Raw genomic sequence first — 26,950 nt, forward strand, 5'->3', positions numbered from 1 at the left:
TAGGACCTTATGAAGTAGATACTATTTTTCCAAATGGAACAGTCAGACTCCTAACGATTGATGATTCTAGAACACCATTATTAGTAAATGGGTATCGACTCCGTTTGTATAAACAACCTATTTCTAAAGAGGATTTCAAGGCTACTTGCATGGCAGACATACACTATTCCTTTTTGGGGGAACCAACTATCCCTCAATGCACTTAATTTCCTGTTTATGTATTTATTTTTAGATTAGATTTCTTAAGTAATAATCCCTATCAAGGGTTGCCATGTTACAATTTATTATTTTGCAGATCCTAGCTTTGGATGGTGGCTGAAAAGAAAAATTCCAATATAGGAAGAATTAATCTGCAGATTGGAAAGCATTGCCATGTCATTCCAGATCATAATTCATTCCCTCTTCCATTTCCCGTTGCTGAAACACCATTTCCCGTTGCTGAAACACCATTTCCCATTGCTGAAACACCATTTCCCGTTGTTGAAACACCATTTCCCGTTGCTGAAACACCATTTCCCGCTGCTGAAACACCATTTCCCATTTCTGAAACACCATTTCCCGTTGCTTAAACACCATTTCCCGTTGCCAAAACACCATTTTCCAGTGCCGAAACACCAAATCCCACTACTTAAACACCAATCTTTTCCATTTTTCTAAAAACCATCAATGTCCCCATTTTTGCTCTCGAGAATGAACTATTACTTCAATAGAAACATATCATTCTTTATTCAAAGGAATCAGCCATTTATCCTGTTAATAATGTCCCTTCACTACTACCTCTTGTGAATAATAAAAACCTCATGTATAAAAACCCTCACACCTTACATACCCTTTCGATAATGATCATTGACCTATTAAGGACGAGATAACACTTTTCAGCGCAACAACCAAAGGTAATTGTAAAGGTATGCATGTTAAGTGTGAATATTAAATTGTAGTTAATGAGGAGATAGTTGACATGACCACTAAAAGCATCGTACCGCCAACCATATCATTCAGCCGCAGTTGGGGGAGATTACTGAAATATTGTAATCATTGCATAACACGCCGATCACCGCCATCTCTATTCCTCACGGTTGTGTCTAATCCACCTCGTCTATACCTTATCACGTCATAATTTCATTTGCAACGTTTTGCTCTATTTCGACCTCGACAACTCAGCTCTGCACTTTGTATTATGCCTAAAACAGTAACTATGGGAGGAGATGCTGTTAGACATGAACTGGGCTCGACGGCATTACTGGAACTCTACCCAGACGCATACCAAATCTTTCTACAAGCAGGATGGGTGGACTATTTCAGAAGACTTCCAGATTTTGATTTACAGCAGGTTCTGGAATTTGCATGCAATTTGAGGGAGGGGTACTCTACTATCCAAGGGGTGCGAATCCCAGTAACAGAAGAAGACATAGTGCAAGTTTCGAGGCTTCCAACCAATGGTATTCGCTGGTTCAGCAGGAAGCATCTCATTCTCAATGCACAGCAAGATTTCCTGCTACTTGGGGAGCAAGTGGAAACCAAAGGCAGGGGGGTTGCGCTTTGATCACTGCCACCACCATGGCCAAAGGTTGCAGAATTCGTTAAGCATTACTTCACTTGTGAGGGTCGTTATTAGGTAGTCTACCAACACGACTTTGTTTTATTAAATCATTTGCGGCATGGTCGTCTAATAAATATGCCCTATTATCTCCTTGGATGTTTAAAAAATATGGCATACTATACTGTGAACGCAAGGCACCATCTCCTCCACCTCACGCACCATCATTTGGTTGAACTCCTAATAAATAGAGGCTTTGCCTTGCACAATCCACCTCCCCTCAATAACCCTCCTCAACAAGCTGAGGAAAATCCTCGCAAAATGAAGAAAATTCCCAGCAAGCTGCTAAAACTCAGCAACCAGCAGCAGAAACACCCCAATTGAGCACTGAAAATCTGCAGCAGTCCTCACCCCCTGATGAAGCCGAACCATCCACCCCCATAGTTCATATCCCTACCGATGATTCAGACGATGATACCCTCATCACTTTCCTTAAGAGGAAAAAGCAACAGAAAGCTACAACCCCACTAAAAAGAAGAACCAGGGCCTCAGTTAAGGAAGCCACTATTTCTGATGATTCCCCTACCCTGAGTAAAAGTCCTCGCAAGAGGAAAACTACTGTCTCTCCTGGTTCCCTACCTCGGCAACGAACAAGGTTGTTTGCAGCAACTGAGGCCATTATCCCAAATGTCCCTCCTATCATTTTAAATCCCCGTATCCCGCGTAGCCCTGAACCTTCACCTCCTTCACCCTCAGATGTCGAAATATAGAGTGCTCACGATTTTGTGACATCATTTTTCTCAACAGAGGCAGCTGCTCCACAAGAACCAACTGCCGATACATTCAAACTAGACATCCAAGACAATATAGGGCATGTGGCTGTTACACAAGAACCAGCCACTGACCCAACAGGTGCCACACAAGAACCACCTGTTGGGGAACAAAAAGACGATATAGGGCATGTGGCTATTACACAAGAACCAGCCACTGACCCAACAGGTGCCACACAAGAACCACCTGTTGGGGAGAAAAAAGAGGATTGCCTAAGTAAGGCTGATACACAAACTGACCCAACAGGTGATACACAAGAACCACCTGTTGAGAACGTAAATGATGAAGTTAATGCTGAACAACAATTCTCTTCTCCATTGGAATTTGAAACTATAGAAGCCCCGGTTACTTTAGCCTCCCTGTAGGAAGAAAATGAGTTCTTAAAATCAGAAATTAAGGCCTATCAAAAAGAGTTAACAATGGCTAGGGAAGCCTATAAAAAGGAACTCAATCTGTACATGTTAGCTCAGGTAGCATCTCAAGCTGAAAAGAGTGTAGAGAAAGAGAAATACAGTGAATACATGTGCAGTGAATGTGGGGATATCTATACTCAAGCAGGATATAAGATAATTGCAGTCCCATTGACTGGAGCCAGCCCTGTTATATTCAAAAAGGAACACCCTGCTGCTACACAAGAACCAGCAGGGTCTTCAAGAATTTTAGAGGAAGAAACAGAACCACCCCGGCCTACCCAAGTTATTGATGAACAGAAACCAGAATCAAAATCTTTTACAACTGTGCATATACAAACTGAACCTCCCTGTGTCAGCAATGCTCATGCACAGACTTCCAGTTTTCAAGAACTAAGTAACACATGGAAGACAAAATATGAGCTCTCCCAAGGAAAGGCATTTCAGCAACAGAAGTCATTATGGCTTAACTATGCCTATAGAAATTGAGAAGCAATTGAACAGTCTCATGCACAACACAAGGAGAATAAGCAATTAAAAGCCAGACTGTCCCTTATCTTCGATTTGGTCCAGCGGTTACTTGCTACAAGAAAGCCTTCTTTTAATTATTCTGCATTCTTGAGAGAACGTTTAGCATTCCTCCAATTAAAAGCAATCAAGGATGGAAGACCCCACCAGGTCTCTACACCACAACAATTTATTGAGACTTTGCAGAAGCACCAAACAATGAACAAAACTTGTTGTGTGAACTCTATCTTCACAATGAGGCTATGCCTGAAGATAGAAAGATTAATTTACTTCCTATTTGTGGTGATATTCAAATAAGAGCTTTTATTTCCTTTTTGGCCAACCAGCTTACTTGGCAGAATGCTTTTATGTCTGCAAAACACAATGAGGAGAACTGTCTTCTCTGGATTCGTTTGGAACCGCAGAATGCAGCCATCTTCCTTATGGAACATCAACGAGTTCTACGAGAACCAGGGATGACCGATCATATTAGGAATCTGCAAGCAGGAGTCTTGGAAGACTGCCAACATTATGTCAAAACTAAAGGACCTCTGGCCATAAAAGCAAATGATTTATTCTGGGAACACTGTCCCAAAGAAAGACGGGAATATCATCCCTACAATCCCCTCAATCTTCAGGCGGCAATCTCATGTATACCTGATTATGTAAAATGCATTAGACAATGTGCTGAACGGTGGATTGGTTACCATTTTCATTTCCCTCTCTTATGGCTTCCCGGAGAACAATACAAGGCTCAATTTACATTGACTAAAAAGGAAGAGTTGGCAGCATGGAAGAAACTTTAGAGTGTCTAAGGGTTCAGAGACATGGTTGACAACACCTTCTACACTTACTGCATAAGCAATTTACACTGTTCATCCCAGTATTCTGATTCCGATTCAGAGTAGACGTTGCATGCGGACATGCAACATTTTCAGTTGGGGGGGATGTTAGGTTCCCATATTGTCTATTTTTGACCTTATATTTTGTCATTATATTACCCTCTTCAACCCTTAGTTGAAAGCCTTTGCTAGTGTTTTGGCTTAATCACTCCAAAAGGTATATAGTAATTCTCCTCATTGCTATATGTTTAATTATTCAACACGTAATCATGCTATCTTTATAATTGATCCTTGAAAGTTGATTAAGTTGCTGAACAATTGTTGAAACTGCCAACTGGCAGGACTACATTTTGCAGTTGCTGAAACAGCGGAAACAGCGCAAACCGTGAAGCTGAAACAGCAAGAACAGCATGAACCTCGAAGCTAAAACAACAAGAATAGCATGCGAACTTTGAGGAACAGTTGAGATTTGCATAACAAATCTGCATCGACAAAGGAGTCCGACCGATTACTATATTGGTCGTAATGATCATAATCCACATGACTGTAACAATATTCTGTTAACAAGAACTGACTTTCCTATTTTTGATGCAAAGGGTTGAACCAGAATGTATAATGAAAATATTTTGTAATATATGTCTCCTCTATAAAGAGGAGACATCTACATTAGAGGGATATAGAGAGAAAGAGGGAACAAGCTGTAACACAGAAACTGTAGTGAAGGGATGAGACTGAATCCTTTTTTTTGTAATATGGTTTACTGAAAGATGAATCAAGTTCTGTTCTGAGTATTTTATCTTAGTTTATGTGTTCTGGGGAATCTTGTGAGAAGGACAGGGCCCACCTTCATCACAAGATTCACCCATCTTCTTTCTGTTGTGTGTGTCATGTGCGTGATTTCTGTTTATATCTTATTCATGACTACTGCTTCTAATGATATTTTACTTTTGCTGAAACTCTATTTTCCTTTTAACTGATTGATGCTGTATATGAGTGCCTCACCAGTGATTAGGATTTACAGAGTGTATTGGTGAACTAGACAACAGAGGCAAGTGCTGAAAGTCCTTACTCCGAGGATAGGGTCTTAATCCTTTGTTGCAGGACAACCATCACTCCCTTTTGCAGATTTGTTTTCTTTACGTTATCTGCTCTTATTCCATTCCTGCAATAGGCTGTAACTACTGTAACATAGAGTAGGGGTTTAATAGATAGTAGACTGTTTATACTATAGATTTTAATACTATTAAGATTGATTACATACAGTACATAGTCACCTTTGGAATAATCAGACTTTCCCGGGTTGATAATTTATGTGGCACTCAACTGTTTTATTAATAAACAATTAAAGTGACCAACAATAACTTCTTGTACTAATTGAGGTTCCTTATTTCACATCGGACACAAACTAGCTTGCATGACTTGCCCTAAACACCTAGAATGCATCTTAGTCCCCAATTAGTCTCTAGATTATACATGTGGATCCTTGGATCACTATGCTGGAAGAGCTTTTATAATGTAAACTTAGAAAATCTCCTAAAGGACTTGGATGATATAAGTGAGAAATTAATGATGGACTTGGTGGTATTCATGCTAGTTTGGTGTGTACCCTTTGACGTGGCTACAAGGGGCTTAGTGTGATGCCTCGCTAGACCACATTTTCTAGCTATGGTTTGTTGTTGATGGTAGATACCCTAACTAGTGTTTGGAAGCATTCTAGGTGTCCACATTGTTCTTTTTCTTTCAACAATGGGTCATCCCCAAGTTGGGGATTCGACACCATTGGGTAATAACTCAGCCAAATCCGCATACACATCTGGTACCATTAACATACCAAGGTGCCAAATCATAGGAACCTCCAACGTATAGGCTCACACCCCCAATCAACCTGCACACAAGAATGCACACCCTTCTTTGCACTTGCGATCCCTCAACCTATGTGACCACCTCCAGGGCATCTTACTCAACCAGAAAGAGATGTTCTCAGAATCTTGCGGCTCGAAGAGTTGTTGCTGCTCTTTGACCTTGCCAAGTATGCTCCAAGTCCTTATATCAAACCCTTGAATCCTCCAACCTCCTGTTTCATATCCCCCATCAACCTGCACATAGGCAATGTACACCCTTTACTACACCTAAGGTTCGTTGGTCTATGCATGCAGGGAATCAAGGGTGGACTTGTAGGTATTCATGTGATTTTGTTGTTCACTCTTTGAATTGGCTACAAGTATCTTAGTGTGATGCCTTGATAGGCCATCTTCACTAGTTATGGTTTCTTGTTGATGGTAGATGCCCTAGCTAGTGTTTGGAAACATTTGAAGTGTCCTATCCTATGACAAACATGAATAACATGTACCAACTTGTCATAGGCTAATTGGCCTATACTTCTAACTTTATTGTTTGTAGAAATGAAGTACGTTGCTATCCACAATTTTTGTAGTTGAGGATCTAATTTTTACAATATATTCACATAGAGATTAGAGTAGTTTATGGTGTTGCTCATATATGCTAATTTAGCATCTTGTTCCCATCATTGTAAATTGAATATAGGAGTCAACAAATAATTGTGTATCATTAATGAGACTATATTAGATTCATTATAATTGTATTGATGTGAGGGTTGAAGGAGCTAGGGTTTGTGACAACAAAAATCTAGAGAAGACATGATCTACTAAGGTTTGATATATTTGGGTGACAAGGAACTAGGATATGTGGTGAAGAGATAAGTGAGAAACTAATGGTCGGCTTGGTGGTATTCATGCTAGTTTGTTGGGCATGCTTTGAAGTGGCTACAAGTGGCTTAGTGAGATGCCTTCCTATACCATGTTTTCTAGTTATTGTTTTTTGTTGATGGTGGATACCCTATCTAGGATTTAGAAGCATTCCAAGTGTCCTAGTATTTTTCAAGGTTAATGGACATGTTGTGCTAACTTTTGATAAGCTAGTTGGTGTGTACTTGTAACTTCATTTGTTGTATAATGAAAGTACCCTGATGTCCACACATTTTATACATGTAGATCTAGCTTTTAGAGTGTATTCCCTTGGAAATTAAGAAGCTTATAGTGTTGGGTAAAAATGATAATTTAATATAATAGTGAGTAGAATTTGTTGAGTAAGATGACTGGACGATTGGATGCTTGAATCAAACAACAAGGATCCTTTCTATGAGAAGTGCTTGACATTTGGAACCCATGCTTGAAGAGTCCAACACTTGAGGATTGATCTCTTAACATGTGTACACCTTAGAGAGTGAGAACCTGACTCCTTCTCTTGTATATTGCAATGGCCCTTGGATGTCATTCATTAGACACCCATAGTTTAAGGCTATGGGCCACATTAGTGTTAGTGGGTGCCCACTAACAACAATGTGGTCCATAGCCTTAGACTAAGGGTGTCTAATGAATGACATCCAAGGGTCGTTGCATCCCTACATCAAGCTTTGTCAATATTTCTCCAGAAGGTAATAAGTTGGCAACAATTAGCATAACTCCATTAGGATCATATGTTAGGTAGAGCATCCAACCCAACAACATCCTCCTCAAGAATTCCTTGGCAACAAAAATAAGAAATTTCCAACAAATCCACGACATTCCCCTTTAACATTCGTGTGGGGAATAAAATATGGAATGTTGGCCTAAAGGATATTTGACCAAGTAAATATTATATTGCATTGGAGCATATGCGTTGCGTAAGAGCATCCGTGCACTATATGTTCAGCTTGGAGAACAAGAATCCTCATCATGTGAATTGTCCAACACTTCAAGCCCATTAATGTAGAGAGCACCACTGGAGGATTTATCTCTTTACATTTGTATGATTTGGAAAGTGAATTCTCTAATTCGATACCTTATCTTGTAGATTAGGCACATGATTCAAGAAATTAAAGAAAATTTAGAAAATTTGGCAAACATTTCGATTGTTTTATTCCTCTAATCAAATATACTTGTAACGAAGTTTTGTAACTATACTTAGACGTATGGGCCTCCCCTTTGTAGCTCTGCTTCACTAAAAGATAACTTCTTGTACTAATTGAGGTTCCTTATTTGACATTGGACACAAACTAGTTTGCATGACTTGCCCTAAATAGCTAGAATGCATCTTAGCCCCCAATTAGGCCCTGGATTATTCACGTGGATCCTTGGACCACTATGCTGGAAGAGCTTTTATAATATAAACTTAAAAAATCTCCTAGAGGACTTGGATGATATAAGTGAGAAATTAATGATGGACTTGGTGGTATTCATGCTAGTTTGGTGTGTACCCTTTGACATGGCTACAAGTGGATTAGTGTGATGCATTGCTAGACCACTTTTTCTAGTTATGGTTTGTTGTTGATGGTGGATACCCTAGCTAGGGTTTGGAAGCATTCCAGGTGTCCACATTGTTCTTTTTCTTTCAACAATGGGTCATCCCCGAGTTGGAGCTTCGACACCATTGGGTAAGAACTCAGCCAAATCCATGTACACATCTAGTACCATTAACATACTAAGGTGTCATATCGTAGGAACCTCCAACCTATAGGCTCATGCCCCAAATCAACCTACACCCCAAGAATGCACACCCTTCTCTTCACTTGCGATCCCTCAACCTATGCCACTAACTCCAAGGCATCTTACTCAACCGTAAAGAGACATTCTCAGACTGCTATGGCTCGAAGAGTTCTTGCTGCTCTTTGACCTTGACAAGTATGCTCCAAGTCCTTATATCAAACCCTTGAATCCTCCAACCTCCTGGTTCACATACCCCATCAACCTGCACATAGGCAATGTACACCCTTTTTTGCACCTAGGGTTAGTCGGGCTATGCATGTGGAATCAAGTGTGGACTTGTAGGTATTCATGCGAGTTTGTTTTTCACTCTTTGAAGTGGCTACAAGTATCTTAGTGTGATGAACGACATGTACCAACTTGTCATAGGCTAATTGGCCTATACTTCTAACTTTATTGTTTGTAGAAATGAAGTACATTGATATCCACAATTTTTATAGTTGAGGATCTAGTTTTTACCATATATTCACATAGATATTAGAGTAGTTTATGGTGTTGCTCATATATTATAATTTAGCATCTTGTGCCCATCATTGAAAATTGAATATAGGAGTCAACAACCAATTTTGTTTCGTTAATGAGACTATATTAGAGTCGTGATAATTGTATTGATGTGAGGGTTGAAGGAGCTAGGGTTTGTGACAACCAAAATCTAGAGAAGACATGATCTACAAGTGGCTTTGTGAGATGTCTTCCTATACCATGTTTGCTAGTTATTGTTTGTTGTTGATGGTATATACCCTATTTAGGATTTAGAAGCATTCCAAGTGTCCTAGTATTTTTCAAGCTTAATGGACATGTTGTGCGAACTTTTGATAAGCTAGTTGGTATGTACTTGTAACTTCATTTGTTGTATAACGAAAGTACCCTGATGTCCACACATTTTATACATGTAGATCTCACTTTTAGAGTATATTCCCATGGAAATTAAGAAGTCTCTAATGTTGGATACAAATGTTAATTTAATATAATAGTGAGTAGAATTTGTTGAGTAAGATGATTGGACAGTTGGATGCTTGAATTAGACAACAAGGATCCTTTCTATGAGAAGTGCTTGACATTTGGAACCCATGCTTGGAGAGTCAACCACTTGAGGATTGATCTCTTGACATGTGTACACCTTGGAGAGTGAGAGCATGACTCTCACCCTTTTCTCTTGTATATTGCAATGGACCTTGGATGTCATTCATTAGACACCCTTAGTTTAAGGCTATTGGCCACATTAGTGTTAGTTGATGTAGGCATGCAATGACCCTTGGATGTCATTCATTAGACACCCTTAGTTTAAGGCTGTGGGCCACATTAGTGTTAGTGGGCACCCACTAACAATAATGTGGTGTATAGCCTTAAACTAAGTGTGTCTAATGAATGACATCCAAGGGTCATTGCATCCCTATGTCAATATTTGTCAATATTTCTCCAATAGGTAATAAGGTGGCAACAATTAGCATATCTCCATTAGGATCATATGTTAGGCAGAGTAGCCAACTCAAAAACATCCACCTTAAGAATTCCTTTTCAACAAAAATAAGAAATCACCAACACATCCACAACATTCCCCTTTTACATTTTCATGGGGAATCAAATATGGAATTTTGGCCTAAACGATATTTGACCAAGTAAATATTATATCGCATTTGAGCATATGCATTGAGTAAGAGCATTTGTGCACTATATGTTCAGCTTAGACAACAAGAATCCTCATCATGTGAATTGTCTAACACTTCAAGCCCATTAATGTAGAGAGCATCACTAGAGGATTTATCTCTTTACATGTGTAAAAGTTGGAAAGTGAACGCTTGAATTCGATACCTTATCTTGTAGATTAGGCACATGATTCAAGAAATTAAAGAAAATTCAGAAAATTTGGCAAACATTTTGATTGTTTTACTCCTTTAATCAAATCCACTTCTAATGAAGAATGTAACTGTATTTAGACATACGGGCCTCCCCTTTGTAGCTCTGCTTCACTAAAAGATAACTTCTTGTACTAATTAAGGTTCCTTATTTCACATTGGATACAAACTAGCTTGCATGACTTGCCCTAAACACCTAGAATGCATCTTAGCCCCCAACTAGGCCCTGTATTATTCATGTGCATCCTTGGATCACTGTGCTGCAAGAGCTTTTATAATGTAAACTTAGAAAATCTCCTATAGGAATTGGATGATATAAGTGAGAAATTAATGATGGACATGGTGCTTTTCATGCTAGTTTGGTGTGCACCCTTTGACGTAACTACAAGTGGCTTAGTGTGATGCCTCGCTAGACCATGTTTTCTAGTTATGATTTGTTGTTGATGGTGGATAGCCTAGCTAGGGTTTGGAAGCATTCTAGGTGTCCACACTATTCTTTTTCTTTCAACAATGGGTCATCCCTGAGTTGGGGCTTCAACACCATTGGGTAATAACTCAGCTAAATCCGCGTACACATCTAGTACCATTAACATACTAAGGTGCCAAACCATAGGAACCTCCAACCTATAGGCTCACACCTCCAATCAACCTGCACCCAAGAATGCACACCCTTCTCTGCACTTGCGATCCCTCAACCTATGCCACTACCTCCAGGGCATATTACTCAACCAGAAAGAGATGTTCTTAGAATCCTACAGCTCAAAGAGTTGTTGCTGCTCTTTGACCTTTCCAAGTATGCTCCAAGTCCTTATATCAAACCCTTAAATCCTCCAACCTCTTGGTTCACATCACCCATCAACCTGCACATAGGCAATGTACACCCTTTTCTGCACCTAAGGTTCGTTGGGCTATGCATGTGGGGAATCAAGGGTAGATTTGTAGGTATTCATGTGAGTTTGTTGGTCACTCTTTGAAGTGGCTACAATTATCTTAGTGTGATGCTATGCTAGGCCATCTTCACTAGTTACGGTTTCTTGTTGATGGTGGATGCCCTAGCTAGTTTTTGGAAACATTTGAAGTGTCCTATCGTATGACAAGGATGAATGACATGTACCAACTTGTCATAGGCTAATTGGCCTGTACTTCTAACTTTATTGTTTGTAGAAATGAAGTACGTTGCTATCCACAACTTCTGTAGTTGAGGATCTAATTTTTACAATATATTCACATAAATTGAATGTAGGAGTCAACAAATAATTATGTTTCATTAATGAGACTATATTAGAGTTGTTATAATTGTATTGATGTGAGGGTTGAAGGAGCTAGGGTTTGTGACAACAAAAAGCTAGAGAAGACATGATCTACTAGGGTTTGATGTATTTGAGTGACAAGGAACTAGGATATGTGGCAAAGAGATAAGTGAGAAATTAATGGTCAGCTTGGTGGTATTCATGCTAGTTTGTTGGGCACCCTTTGAAGTGGCTACAAGTGGCTTAGTGAGATGCCTTCCTATACCATGTTTGCTAGTTATTGTTTATTGTCGATGGTGGATACCCTATCTTGGATTTAGAAGCATTCCAAGTGTCCTCGTATTTTTCAAGCTTAATGGACATCTTGTGCCAACTTTTGATAAGCTAGTTGGTATGTACTTGTAACTTCATTTGTTGTATAAAAAAAGTAGCCTGATGCCCACACATTCTATACATGTAGATCTGACTTTTATAGTAGATCTGACCTTTATAGTATATTTGTGGAGTAAGATGATTGGATGATTGGATGCTTGAATCAGGCAAAAAGGAACCTTTCTATGAGAAGTGCTTGACATTTGGAATCCATGCTTGGAGAGTCCAACACTTGAGGATTGATCTCTTGATATGTGTACACCTTGGAGAGTGAGAGCCTGACTCTTTCTCTTGTATATTGCAATGGCCCTTGGATGTCATTCATTAGACACCCTCAGTTTAAGGCTATGGACCACATTATTGTTAGTGGGCGCCCACTAACACTAATGTGGCCAATAGCCTTAAACTGAGGGTGTATAATGAATGACATCTAAGGGTCATTACATCCCTACGTCAAGCTTTGCCAATATTTCTCCAAAAGGTAATAAGGTGGCAAAAATTAGCATATCTCCATTACGATCATATGTTAGGCAGAGCAGCCAACTCAAAAACATCCACCTTAAGAATTCCTTGGCAACAAAAATAAGAAATCGTGAATACATCCACAACATTCCCCTTTAACATTCTCATGGGTAATCAAATATGGAATTTTGGCCTAAAGGATATTTGACCGAGTAAATATTATATCGCATTGGAGCATATGCGTTGAGTAGGAGCAACCGTGCACTATATGTTTAGCTTGGACAACAAGAATCCTCATCATGTTAATTGTCTAACACTTCAAGCCCATTAATTTAGAGAGCATCACTGGAGGATTTATCTCTTTACATGTGTACAAGTTGGAGAGTGAACGCTTGAATTCGATACCTTATCTTGTATATTAGGCACATGATTCAAGAAATTAAAGAAAATTTAGAAAATTTGGTAAACGTTTCGATTGTTTTACTCCTCTAATCAAATCTACTTGTAATGAAGTTTTGTAAATGTATTTAGACATACGGGCCTCCCCTTTGTAGCTCTGCTTCACTAAAAGATAACTTCTTGTACTAATTGAGGTTCCTTATTTGACATTGGACACAAACTAGCATGCATGACTTGCCCTAAACACCTAAAATGCATGTTAGTCCCCAATTAGGCCCTAGATTATTCACGTGGATCCTTGGATCACTCTGCTAGAAGAGATTTTATAATGTAAACTTAGAAAATCTCCTAGAGGACTTGGATGATATAAGTGAGAAATTAATGATGGACTTGGTGGTATTCATGCTAGTTTGGTGTGCACCCTTTGACATGGCTACAATTGGCTTAGTGTGATGCCTCGCTAGACCATGTTTTCTAGTTATGGTTTGTTGTTGATGGTGGATACCCTAGCTAGGGATTGGAAGCATTCCAGGTGTCCACATTGTTCTTTTTCTTTCAACAATGGGTAATCCATGAGTTGGGGCTTCGACACCATTGGGTAATAACTCAGCCAAATCCACGTACACATCTGGTAGCATTAACATACTAAGACCAAACTATAGGAACTTCCAACCTATAGGCTCACACCCCCAATCAACCTGCACCAAATAATGCACACCCTTCTCTGCACTTGCGATCCCTCAACCTATGCCACTACCTCTAGGGCATCTTAAACAACTAGAAAGAGACATTCTTAGAATCCTGCAGCTCGAAGAGTTGTTGCTGCTCTTTGACCTTGCCAAGTATTCTCCAAGTCCTTATATCAAACCCTTAAATCCTCCAACCACTTTGTTCACATCCCCCATCAACCTGGAGATAGGCAATGTACACCCTTTTCTGCACCTAAGGTTCGTCGGGCTATGCATGTGGGGAATCAAGGGTGGACTTGTAGGTATTCATGCGAGTTTGTTGTTCACTCTTTGAAGTGGATACAAGTATCTTAGTGTGATGCCATGCTAGGCCATCTTCACTAGTTACGGTTTCTTGTTGATGGTGGATGCCCTAGCTAGTGTTTGGAAACATTTGGAGTGTCCTATCTTATGACAAGCATGAACAACATGTACCAACTTGTCATAGGCTAATTGGCCTGTACTTCAAACTTTATTTTTTGTAGAAATGAAGTAAATTTCTATCCTCAATTTCTGTAGTTGAGGATCTTACCATATATTCACATAGAGATTGGAGTAGTTTATGGTGTTTCTCATATATGATAATTTAGCATCTTGTACCCATCATTGTAATTGAATATAGGAGTCAACAAATAACTGTATTTCATTAATGAGACTATATTAGAGTCATTATAATCATATTCATGTGAGGGTTGAAGGATCTAGGGTTTGTGACAACCAAAATCTAGAGAAGACATGATCTACTAGGGTTTGATGTATTTGGGTGACAAGGAACTAGGATATGTGGCAAAGAGATAAGTGAGAAATTAACGGTCGGCTTGGTGGTATTCATGCTAGTTTGTTGGGCACCCTTAGAAGTGGCTACAAGTGACTTAGTGAGATGCCTTCCTATACCATGTTTGCTAGTTATTTTTGTTGATGATGGTGGATACCCTATCTAGGATATAGAAGCATTCCATGTGTCCTATTAGTTTTCAAGCTCAATGGACAACTTGTGGCAAGTTTTGATAAGCTAGTTGGTATGTACTTATAACTTCATTTGTTTTATAACGAAAGTACCCTGATGCCCACACATTTTATACATGTAGATCTGACTTTTAGAGTATATTAACTTGGAAATTAAGAATTTTCTAATGTTGGGTACAAATGCTAATTTAATATGATAGTGAGTAGAATTTGTTGAGCAAGATGATTAGACAATTGGATGCTTGAATCAGGCAACAAGGAAACTTTCTATGAGAAGTGCTTGACATTTGGAATGGCCCTTGGAGAGTGAGAGCTCGACTCTTTCTCTTGTATATTGCAATGGCCCTTGGATGTCATTCATTAGACACCCTTAGTTTAAGGCTATGGGCCACATCAGTGTTAGTGGGCGCCTGCTAACAATAATGTGGTCCATAGCCTTAAACTAAGGGTGTCTAATGAATGAAATCCAAGGGTCATTGCATCCCTATGTCAAGCTTTGCAAATATTTCTCCAAAAGGTATTAAGGTGGCATCAATTAGTATATCTCCATTAGGATCATATGTTAGGCAGAGTAGCCAACTCAACAACATCCACCCTAGAAATTCCTTGGCAACAAAAATAAGAAATCCCCAACACATCCACAACATTCCCCTTTAACATTCTCGTGGGTAATCAAACATGGAATTTTGGCCTAAATTATATTTGACCAAGTAAATATTATATCACATTGGAGCATATGCATTGAGTAAGAGCATCCATGCACTATATGTTCAGCTTGGACAACGAGAATCCTCATCATGTGAATTGTCTAACACTTCAAGCCCACTAAAGTAGAGAGCAACACTGGAGGATTTATCTCTTTACATGTTTACAAGTTGGAAAGTTAACGCTTGAATTCGATACCTTATCTTGTGTATTAGGCACATGAATCAGGAAATTAAAGAAAATTTAGAAAATTTGGCAAACATTTCGATTGTTTTACTCCTCTAATCAAATCTAGTTGTAACAAAGTTTTGTAATTGTATTTGGACATACGTGCCTCCTCTTTGTAGCTCTGCTTCATTAAAAGATAACTTCTTGTACTAATTGAGGTTCATTATTTGACATTGGACACAAAATAGCTTGCATGACTTGCACTAAACACCTAGAATGCATGTTAGTCCCCAATTAGGCCCTAGATTATTCATGTGGATCCTAGGATTACTATGTTGAAAGAGATTTTATAATGTAAACTTAGAAAATCTCCTAGAGGACTTGGATGATATAAGTGAGAAATTAATGATGGACTTGGTGGTATTCATGCTAGTTTGGTCTGCACCCTTTGATGTGGCTACAAGTGGCTTAGTGTGATGCCTCACTAGACCACATTTTCTAGTTATGGTTTGTTGTTGATGGTGGATAACCTGGCTAGGGTTTGGAAGCATTCCAAGTGTCCACATTGTTCTTTTTCTTTAAGCAATAGGTCATCCTGAGTTGGGGATTCGATACCATTGGGTAATAAATCAGACAAATCCACATACACATCTGGTACCATTAACATACTAAGGAGCCAAACTATAGGAACCTCCAACCTATAGTCTCACACCCCCAATCAAAATGCTCCCAGGAATTCACACCCTTCTCTGCACTTGTGATCCCTCAACCTATGCCACTACCTCTAGGGCATCTTACTCAACCAGAAAAAGACGTTCTCAGAATCCTGCAGCTTGAAGAGTTGTTGTTGTGCTTTGAGCTTTCCAAGTATGCTCCATGTCTTTATATCAAACCCTTGAATCCTCCAACCTCTTAGTTCACATCCCCCATCAACCTACACATAGGCAATGTACACCCTTTTCTGCACCTAAGGCTCATCGGGCTATGCATGTGGGGAATAAACGGTGGACTTGTAGGTATTCATGTGATTTTGTTGTTCACTATTTGAAGTGGCTACATGTATCTTAGTGTGATGCCTTGCTAGGCCATCTTCACTAGTAATGGTTTCTTGTTGATGGTGGATGCCCTAGCTAGTGTTTGGAAACATTTGAAGTGTCCTATCCTATGACAAGCATGAATGACATGTACCAACTTGTCATTGGCTAATTTGCCTATTCTTCTAACTTTATTGTTTGTAGAAATGAATTACATTGCTATCCTCAATTTCTATAGTTGAGGATCTAATTTTTATCATATATTCACATATAGATTAGAGTAGTTTATGGTGTTTCTCATATATGCTACTTTAGCATCTTGTGCCCATCATTGTAAATTGAATATATGAGTCAACAAATAATTGTGTTTCGTTAATGAGACTATTTTAGAGTCATTATAATTGTATTGATGTGAGGGTTGAAGGAGCGAGGGTTTGTGACAACGAAAATCTAGAGAAGACATGATCTACTAGGGTTTGATATATTTGGGTGACAAGGAACTATGATATGCGGTGAAGAGATAAGTAAGAAATTAATGGTTGGCTTGGTGGTATTCATGCTAGTTTGTTGGGCACTCTTTGAAGTGGCTACAAGTGGCTTAGTGAGATGCCTTCCTATACCATGTTTGCTAGTTATTGTTTGTTGTTGATGGTGGATACCCTATCTAGGATTTAGAAGCATTCCAAGTGTGCTAGTATTTTCAATCTTAATGGACATGTTGTGCCAACTTTTGATAAGCTAGTTGGTATGTACTTGTAACTTCATTTGTTATATAACGAAATTACCCTGATGTCCACACATTTTACACATGTAGATATGACTTTTAGAGTATATTCCCATGGAAATTAAGAAGTTTCTAATGTTGGGTACAAATGCTAATTTAATATAATAGTGAGTAGAATTTGTTGAATAAGATGATTGGACGATTGGATGCCTGAATCAGACAACAGGGATCCTTTGTATGAAAAGTTCTTGACATTTGGAACCCATGCTTAGAGAGTCCAACACTTGAGGATCGATCTCTTGACATGCGTACACCTTGGAGAGTGAGAGCTTGACTCTTTGTCTTGCATATTGCAATGGCCCTTGGATGTCATTCATTAGACACTCTTAATTTAAGGCTATGGGCCACATTAGTGTTAGTGGGTTCTCACTAACAATAATGTGGTCCATAGCCTTAAACTAAGGGTGTTTAATGAATGACATCCAAGGGTCGTTGCATCCCTGTGTCAAGCTTTGCCAATATTTCTCCAAAAGGTAATAAGGTGGCAACAATTAGAATATCTCCATTAGGATCATATGTTAGGCAGAGAAGCCGGCTCAACAACATCCACCTTAAGAATTCCTTGGCAACAAAAATAAGAAATATCCAACATATCGACAACATTCCCCTTTAACATTCGCATGGGGAATCAAATAAGGAATTTTGGCCTAAAGGATATTTGGCCAAGTAAATATTATATCGCGTTGGAGCATATGCATTGAGTAAGAGAATCCGTGCACTATATGTTCAGGTTGGACAACAAGAATCCTCATCATGTGAATTGTCTAACACTTCAAGCCCATTAATGTAGAGAGCATCACTGGAGGATTTATCTCTTTACATGTGTACAAGTTGGAAAGTGAACACTTGAATTCGATACCTTATCTTGTAGATTAGGCACATGATTCAAGAAATTAAAGAAAATTCAAAAAATTTGGCAAACATTTTGATTGTTTTACTCCTCTAATCAAATATACTTGTAACAAAGTTTTGTAACTGTATTTAGACATACGGGCCTCCCATTCGTAGCTCTACTTCACTAAAAGATAACTTCTTGTACTAATTGAGGTTCCTTATTTCACATTGGACACAAACTAGCTTGCATGACTTGCCCTAAACACCTAGAATGCATCTTAGCCCCCAATTAGGCCCTGGTTTATTCACGTGGATCCTTGGATCACTATGCTGGAAGAGCTTTTATAATGTAAACTTAGAAAATCTCCTAGAGGACTTGGATGATATAAGTGAGAAATTAATGATGGACTTAGTGGTATTCATGCTAGTTTGGTGTGCACCCTTTGACATGGCTACAAGTGGCTTAGTTTGATGCCTCGGTAGAACACGTTTTCTAGTTATGGTTTGTTGTTGATGGTGGATACCCTAGCTCGGGTTTGGAAGTATTCCAGGTGTCCACATTGTTATTTTTCTTTCAACAATGGGTCATCTCCGAGTTGGGGCTTCAACACCATTGGGTAATAACTCAGCCAAATCCGCGGACACATCTGGTACCATTAACATACTAAGGTGCCAAACTGTAAGAATCTCCAACTTATAGACTCACACCCCCAATCAACCTGCACCCAAGAATGCACACCCTTCTCTGCACTTGTGATCCCTCAACCTATGCCACTACCTCCAGGGCATCTTACTCAACCGTAAATAGATGTTCTCAGAGTCCTGCTGCTCGAAGATTTCTTGCTGCTTTTTTACCTACCCAAGTATGCTCCATGTCCTTATATCAAAGCCTTGAATCCTCCAACCTCCTAGTTCACATCCCCCATCAACCTGCACATATGCAATGTACACCCTTTTCTACACCTAAGGTTCGTCGGGCTGTCTATGTGGGGAATCAAGGGTGGACTTGTAGGTATTCATGGAAGTTTGTTGTTGACTCCTTGAAGTGGCTACAAGTATCTTAGTGTGATGCCTTGATAGGCCATCTTTACTAGTTGTGGTTTCTTGTTGATGGTGGATGCCCTAGCTAGTGTTTGGAAACATTTGAAGTGCCGTATCCTATGACAAGCATGAACCACATGTACCAACTTGTCATGGGCTAATTGGCCTGTACTTATAAATTTATTGTTTGTAGAAATGAAGTACATTTCTATCCACAATTTCTGTAATTGAGGATATAATTTTTACCATATATTCACATAGAGATTAGAGTAGTTTATGGTGTTGCTCATATATGCTAATTTAGCATCTTGTGCCCATCATTGTAAATTGAATATAGGAGTCAAAAAATAATTGTGTTTCGTTAATGAGACTATATTAGATTCGTTATAATCGTATTGATGTGAGGGTTGAAGGAGCTAGGGTTTGTGACAACCAAAATTTGGAGAAGACATGATCTACTAGGGTTTGATATATTTGGGTGACTAGGAACTAGAATATGTGGCGAAGAGATAAGTGAGAAATTAATGGTCGGCTTGGTTGTATTCATGCTAGTTTGTTGGGCACCCATTGAAGTGGTGACAAGTGGCTTAGTGAGATACCTTCCTATACCATGTTTGCAAGTTATTGTTTGTTGTTCATGGTGGGTACCCTATCTAGGATTTAGAAGCATTCCAAGTGTCCTAGTATTTTTCAAGCTTAGTGGACATGTTGTGACAGCTTTTGATAAGCTAGTTGGTATGTACTTGTAACTTCATTTGTTGTATAACGAAAGTACCCTGAAGTCCACACATTTTATACATTTAGATCTGACTTTTAGAGTATGTTCCCATGGAAATTAACAAGTTTATAATGTTGGGTACAAATGCTAATTTAATATAATAGTGAGTATAATTTGTTGGGTAAGATGATTGGACAATTGGATGCTTGAACCAGACAAAAATGATCCTTTCTATGAGAAGTGCTTGAGATTTGGAAGCCATGCTTGGAGAGTCTCTTGTATATTGCAATGGCCCTTGGATGTCATTCATTAGACACCCTTAGTTTATGGCTATGGGACACATTATTGTTAGTGGGCGCCCACTAAAAATAATGTGGCCCATAGCCTTAAACTAAGGGTGTCTAATGAATGACATCCAAGGGTCATTGCATCCCTACGTCAAGCTTTGCCAATATTTCTCCAAAAGGTAATAAGGTGGCAGCAATTAGCATATCTCCATTAGGATCATATGTAAGGCAGAGCAGCCAAATCAACAACATCCACCTTAAGAATTCCTTGGAAACAAAAATAAGAAATCCCCAACACATCCACAACATTCCCCTTTAACATTCTTGTGGATAATCAAATATGGAATTTTGGCCTAAAGGATATTTGATCGAGTAAATATTATATCGGATTGGAGCATATGCGTTGAGTAAGAGCATCCGTGCACTATATGTTCAGCTTGGACAACAAGAATCCACATCATGTGTATTGTCTAATAGTTGAAGCCCACTAAAGTAGAGAGCATCACTAGAGGATTTATCTCTTTACATGTGTACAGTTGGAAAGCGAATGCTTGAATTCGATACCTTATCTTGTAGATTAGGCACATGATTCAGGAAATTAAAGAAAATTCAGAAAATTTGGCAAGCATTTCGATTGTTTTACTCCTCTAATCAAATCTAGTTGTAACGAAGTTTTGTAATTGTATTTAGACATACAGGCCTCCCCTTTGTAGCTCTACTTCACTAAAAGATAACTTCTTGTACTAATTGAGGTTCCTTATTTGACATTGGACAAAAACTAGCTTGCATGACTTGCCCTAAACACCTAGAATGCATGTTAGTCCCCAATTAGGCCCTAGATTATTCACGTGGATCCTTGGATCACTCTGTTGGAAGAGATTTTACAATGTAAACTTAGAAAATCTCTTAGAATACTTGGATGATATCAGTGAGAAATTAATGATGGACTTGGTGGTATTCATGCCAGTTTGGTGTGCAACCTTTGACGTAGCTACAAGTGGCTTAGTGTGATGCCTCGCTAGACCACATTTTCAAGTTATGGTTTGTTGTTGATGGTGGATACCCTAGCTAGGGTTTGGAAGCATTCCAAGTGTCCACATTGTTGTTTTTCTTTCAATAATGGGTCATCCCTGAGTTGGGGATTCGACACCGTTCAGTAATAACTCAGCCAAATCCGCGTACACATCTGGTACCATTAAAATACTAAGGTGCCAAACTGTAGGAACCTCCAACCTATAGTCTCACACCCCCAATCAAACTGTTCCTAGGAATGCACACCCTTCTTTGCACTTGCGATCCCTCAACCTATGCCACTACCTCTAGGGTATCTTACTCAACCGGAAAAAGACGTTCTTAGAATCCTGCAGCTCAAAGATTTGTTGTTGTGCTTTGAGCCTGCCAAGTATGCTCCAAGTCCTTATATGAAACCCTTGAATCCTCCAACCTCCTGGTTCACATCCCCCATCAACCTGCACATAGGCAATGTACGCCCTTTTCTGCACCTAAGGCTCATCAGGATATGCATGTGGGGAATCAAGGGTGGACTTGTAGGTATTCATGCGATTTTGTTGTTCACTCTTTGAAGTGGCTACAAGTATCTTAGTGTGATGCCTTGCTAGGCCGTCTTCACTAGTTATGGTTTCTTGTTGATGGTGGATGCCCTAGCTAGTGTTTGGAAACATTTGAAGTGTCCTATCCTATGACAAGCATGAACCACATGTACCAACTTGTCATTGGCTAATTGGCCTGTTCTTCTAACTTTAATGTTTGTAGAAATGAATTACATTGCTATCCTCAATTTTTGTAGTTGAGGATCTAATTTTTATCATATATTCACATAGCGATTAGAGTAGTTTATGGTATTGCTCATATATGCTAATTTAGCATCTTGTACCCATCATTGTAAATTGAATATAGGAGTCAACAAATAATTGTGTTTCGTTAATGAGACTATATTAGAGTTGTTATAATTGTATTGATGTGAGGGTTGAGGGAGCTAGGGTTTGTGCCAACCAAAATCTAGAGAAGACATAATCTACTAGGGTTTGATATATTTGGGTGACAAGGAACTAGGATATGTGGTGAAGAGATAAGTGAGAAATTAATGGTTGGCTTGGTGGTATTCATGCTAGTTTGTTGGGCACCCTTTGAAGTGGCTACAAGTGGCTTAGTGAGATGCCTTCCTATACCATGTTTGCTAGTTATTGTTTATTGTTCATGGTGGATACCCTATCTAGGATTTAGAAGCATTCGAAGTGTCCTAGTATTTTTCAGGCTTAATGGACATGTTGTGCCAACTTTTGATAAGCTAGTTGGTATGTACTTGTAACTTCATTTGTTGTATAACGAAAGTAACCTGATGTACACACATTTTATACATGTAGATCTGACTTTTAGAGTATATTCCCATGGAAATTAAGAAGTTTCTAATGTTGGGTACAAATGCTAATTTAATATAATAGTGAGTAGAATTTGTTGAGTAAGATGATTGGATGATTGGATGCTTGAATCAGACAACAAGGATACTTTGTATCAGAAGTGCTTAACATTTGGAACCCATGCTTGGAGAGTCCAACACTTGAGGATTGATCTCTTGACATGTGTACGCCTTGAAGAGTGAGAGCTTGATTCTTTCTCTTGCATATTGCAATGGCCCTTGGATGTCATTCATTAGACACCCTTAGTTTAACGCTATGGGCCACATTAGTGTTAGTGGGCAACCACTAACAATAATGTTGTCCATAGCCTTAAACTAAGGGTGTTTAATGAATGACATCCAAGGGTTGTTGCATCCCTATGTCAAGCTTTGCCAATATTTCTCCAAAAGGTAATAAGGTGGCAACAATTAGCATATCTCCATTAGGATCATATGTTAGGCAAAGAAGTTGACTCAACAACATCCACCTTAAGAATTCCTTGGCAACAAAAATAAGAAATCTCCAACACATCCACAACATTCGCCTTTAAAATTCGTATGGGGAATCAAATAAGGAATTTTTGCCTAAAGGATATTTGACCAAGTAAATATTATATCGAATTGGAGCATATGCATTGAGTAAGAGCATCTATGCACGACAACAAGAATCCTCATCATGTGAATTGTCTAACACTTCAAGCCCATTAATGTAGCTCTGCATCAATGGAGGATTTATCTCTTTACATGTGTACAAGTTGGCAAGTGAATCCTTGAATTCGATACCTTATCTTGTAGATTAGGCACATGATTCAAGAAATTAAAGAAAATTCAAAAAATTTGGCAAACATTTTGATTGTTTTACTCCTCTAATCAAATATACTTGTAACGAAGTTTTGTAACTGTATTTAGACATACGGGCCTCCCTTTTGTAGCTCTGCTTCACTAAAAGATAACTTCTTGTACTAATTAAGGTTCCTTATTTCACATTGGACACAAACTAGCTTGCATGACTTGCCCTAAACACCTAGAATGCATCTTAGCCACCAATTATGCCCGAGATTATTCACGTGGATCCTTGGATCACTATGTTGGAAGAGATTTTATAATGTAAACTTAGAAAATCTCCTAGAGGATTTAGATGATATAAGTGAGAAATTAATGATGGACTTGGTGGTATTCATACTAGTTTGGTGTGCACCCTTTGATGTGGCTACAAGTGGCTTAGTGTGATGCCTCGCTAGACCACGTTTTCTAGTTATGGTTTGTTGTTGATGGTGGATACCTTAGTTAGGGTTTGGAAGCATTCTAGGTGTCCACATTATTCTTTTTCTTTCAACAATGGGTCATCCCCGAGTTTGGGCTTTTACACCATTGGGTAATAACTCAGCCAAATCCACGTACACATCTGGTACCATTAACATACTAAGGTACCAAACCGTAGGAACATCCAACCTATTGGCTCACACCCCCAATCAACCTGCACCGATGAATGCACATCCTTCTATGAACTTGTGATCCCTCAACCTATGCCGCTACCTCCAGGGCATCTTACTCAACCGCAAAGAGACGTTCTCAGACTCCTACGCCTCGAAGAGCTCTTGCCACTCTTTAACCTTTCCAAGTATGCTCCAAGTCCTTATATCAAACCCTTGAATCCTCCAACCTCCAGGTTCACATCCCCCATCAACCTGCACATACACAATGTACACCCTTTTCTACACCTAAGGTTCGTCGGGCTATGCATGTGGGGAATCAAGGGTGGACTTGTAGGTATTCTTGCAAGTTTGTTGTTCACTCTTTGAAGTGGCTACAAGTATCTTAGTGTTATGCATTACTAGGCCATCTTCACTAGAAATGGTTTCTTGTTGATGGTGGATGCCCTAGCTAGTGTTTGCAAACATTTGAAGTGTACTATCCTATGATAAGCATGAATGACATGTACCAACTTGTCATAGGCTAATTGGCTTGTACTTATAACTTTATTATTTGTAGAAATGAAGTATATTGCTATCCACAATTGCTGTAGTTGAGGATCTAATTTTTACTATATATTCACATAGAGATTAGAGTAGTTTATGGTGTTTCTCATATATGCTAATTTAGCATCTTGTGCCCATCACTATAAATTGAATATAGGAGTCAACAAATAATTTTGTTTCGTTAATGAGACTATATTAGAGTCGTTATAATTGTATTGATGTGAGGGTTGAAGGAGCTAGGGTTTGTGACAACCGAAATCTATAGAAGACATGATCTACTAGGGTTTGATATATTTGGGTGACAAGGAACTATGATATGCGGTGAAGAGATAAGTGAGAAATTATGGTCGTCTTGGTGGTATTCATGCTAGTTTGTTGGGCACCCATTGAAGTGACTACAAGTAGCTTAGTGAGATGCCATCCTATACCATGTTTGCTAGTTATTGTTTGTTGTTGATGGTGGATACCCTATCTAGGATTTAGAAGCATTCCAAGTGTTCTATTATTTTTCAAGCTTAGTGGACATGTTGTGACAACTTTTGATAAGCTAGTTGGTATGTACTTGTAACTTCATTTGATGTATAACGAAAGTACCCTGATGCGCACACATTTTATACATGTAGATCTAACTTTTAGAGTATATTCTCATGGAAATTAAGAAGTTTCTAATGTTGGGTATAGATGCTAATTTAATATAATAGTGAGTATAGTTTGTTGAGTAAGATTATTGGATGATTAGATGCTTGAATCAGACAACACGGATCCTTTCCATGAGAAGTGCTTGACATTTGGAACCCATGCTTGGAGAGTCCAATGCTTGAGGATTGATATCTTAACATGTGTACACCTTGGAGAGTAGGAGCCTGACTCTTTCTCTTGTATGTTGCAATGGCCCTTGGATTTCATTCATTAGACACCCTCATTTTGAGGCTATGCGCCACATTAGTGTTACTGGGCACCCACTAACAATAATGTGGTCCATAGCTTAAACTAAGGGTGTCTAATGAATGACATCCAAGGGTCGTTGCATCCCTACGTCAAGCTTTGCCAATATTTCTCCAAAAGGTAATAAGGTGACAACAATTAGCATATCTCCATTAGGATCATATGTTAGGCAGAGCAGCCAACTCAAAAACATCCACCTTAAGAATTCCTTGGCAACAAAAATAAGAAATCGCCAACACATCCACAACATTCCCCTTTAACATTCTCATGGGGAATCAAATATGGAATTTTGACCTAAATGATATTTGACCAAGTAAATATTATATCGTATTGGAGCATATGCGATGAGTAAGAGTGTCCGTGCACTATATGTTCAGCTCAGACAACACGAATCCTCATCATGTGAATTGTTTAACACTTCAAGCCCATTAATGTAGAGAGCATCACTAGAGGATTTATCTCTTTACATGTGTACAAGTTGGAAAGTGAACGCTTGAATTCGATACCTTATCTTGTAGATTAGGCACATGATTCAAGAAATTAAAGAAAATTCAGAAAATTTGGCAAACATTTCGATTGTTTTACTCCTCTAATCAAATCTACATGTAACGAAGTTTTGTAACTGTATTTAGACATACATGTCTCCCCTTTGTAGCTCTGCTTGACTAAAAGATAACTTCTTGTACTAATTGAGGTTCCTTATTTCACATTGGACACAGACTAGCTTACATGACTTACCCTAAACACCTAGAATGCATCTTAGTCCCCAATTAGGCCCTAGATTATTCACTTGGATCCTTGGATCACTATGCTAGAAGAGCTTTTATAATGTAAACTTAGAAAATCTCCTAGAGGACTTGGATGATATAAGTGATAAATTAATGATCGACTTGGTGGTATTCATGCTAGTTTGGTGTGCACCCTTTGACATGGCTACAAGTGGCTTAGTGTGATGCCTTGCTAGACCATGTTTTCTAGTTATGGTTTGTTGTTGATGGTGGATACCCTAGCTAGGGTTTGGAAGAATTCTAGGTGTCCACATTGTTCTTTTTCTTTCAAAAATGGGTTATCCTCAAATTGGGGATTTGACACCATTGGGTAATAACTCAGCCAAATTTGCGTAGACATATGGTACCATTAACATACTAAGGTTCCAAACTATAGGAACCTCCAACCTATAGGCTCACCCCCCCCCCAATCAACCTTCACCCAAAAATGCATACCCTTCTCTGTGCTTGCGTTCCCTCAACCTATGCCACTACCTCCATGGCATCTTACTCAACCGGAAAGAGATGTTCTTAAAATCCTGTAGCTAGAAGAGTTGTTGCTACTCTTTGA

The sequence above is a fragment of the Pinus tabuliformis genome, chromosome 3_2 (assembly GCF_031772625.1).
Source record: "Pinus tabuliformis cultivar Carrire ecotype Pingquan chromosome 3_2, CPIR1, whole genome shotgun sequence".
Taxonomy (NCBI): Eukaryota; Viridiplantae; Streptophyta; class Pinopsida; order Pinales; family Pinaceae; genus Pinus; species Pinus tabuliformis.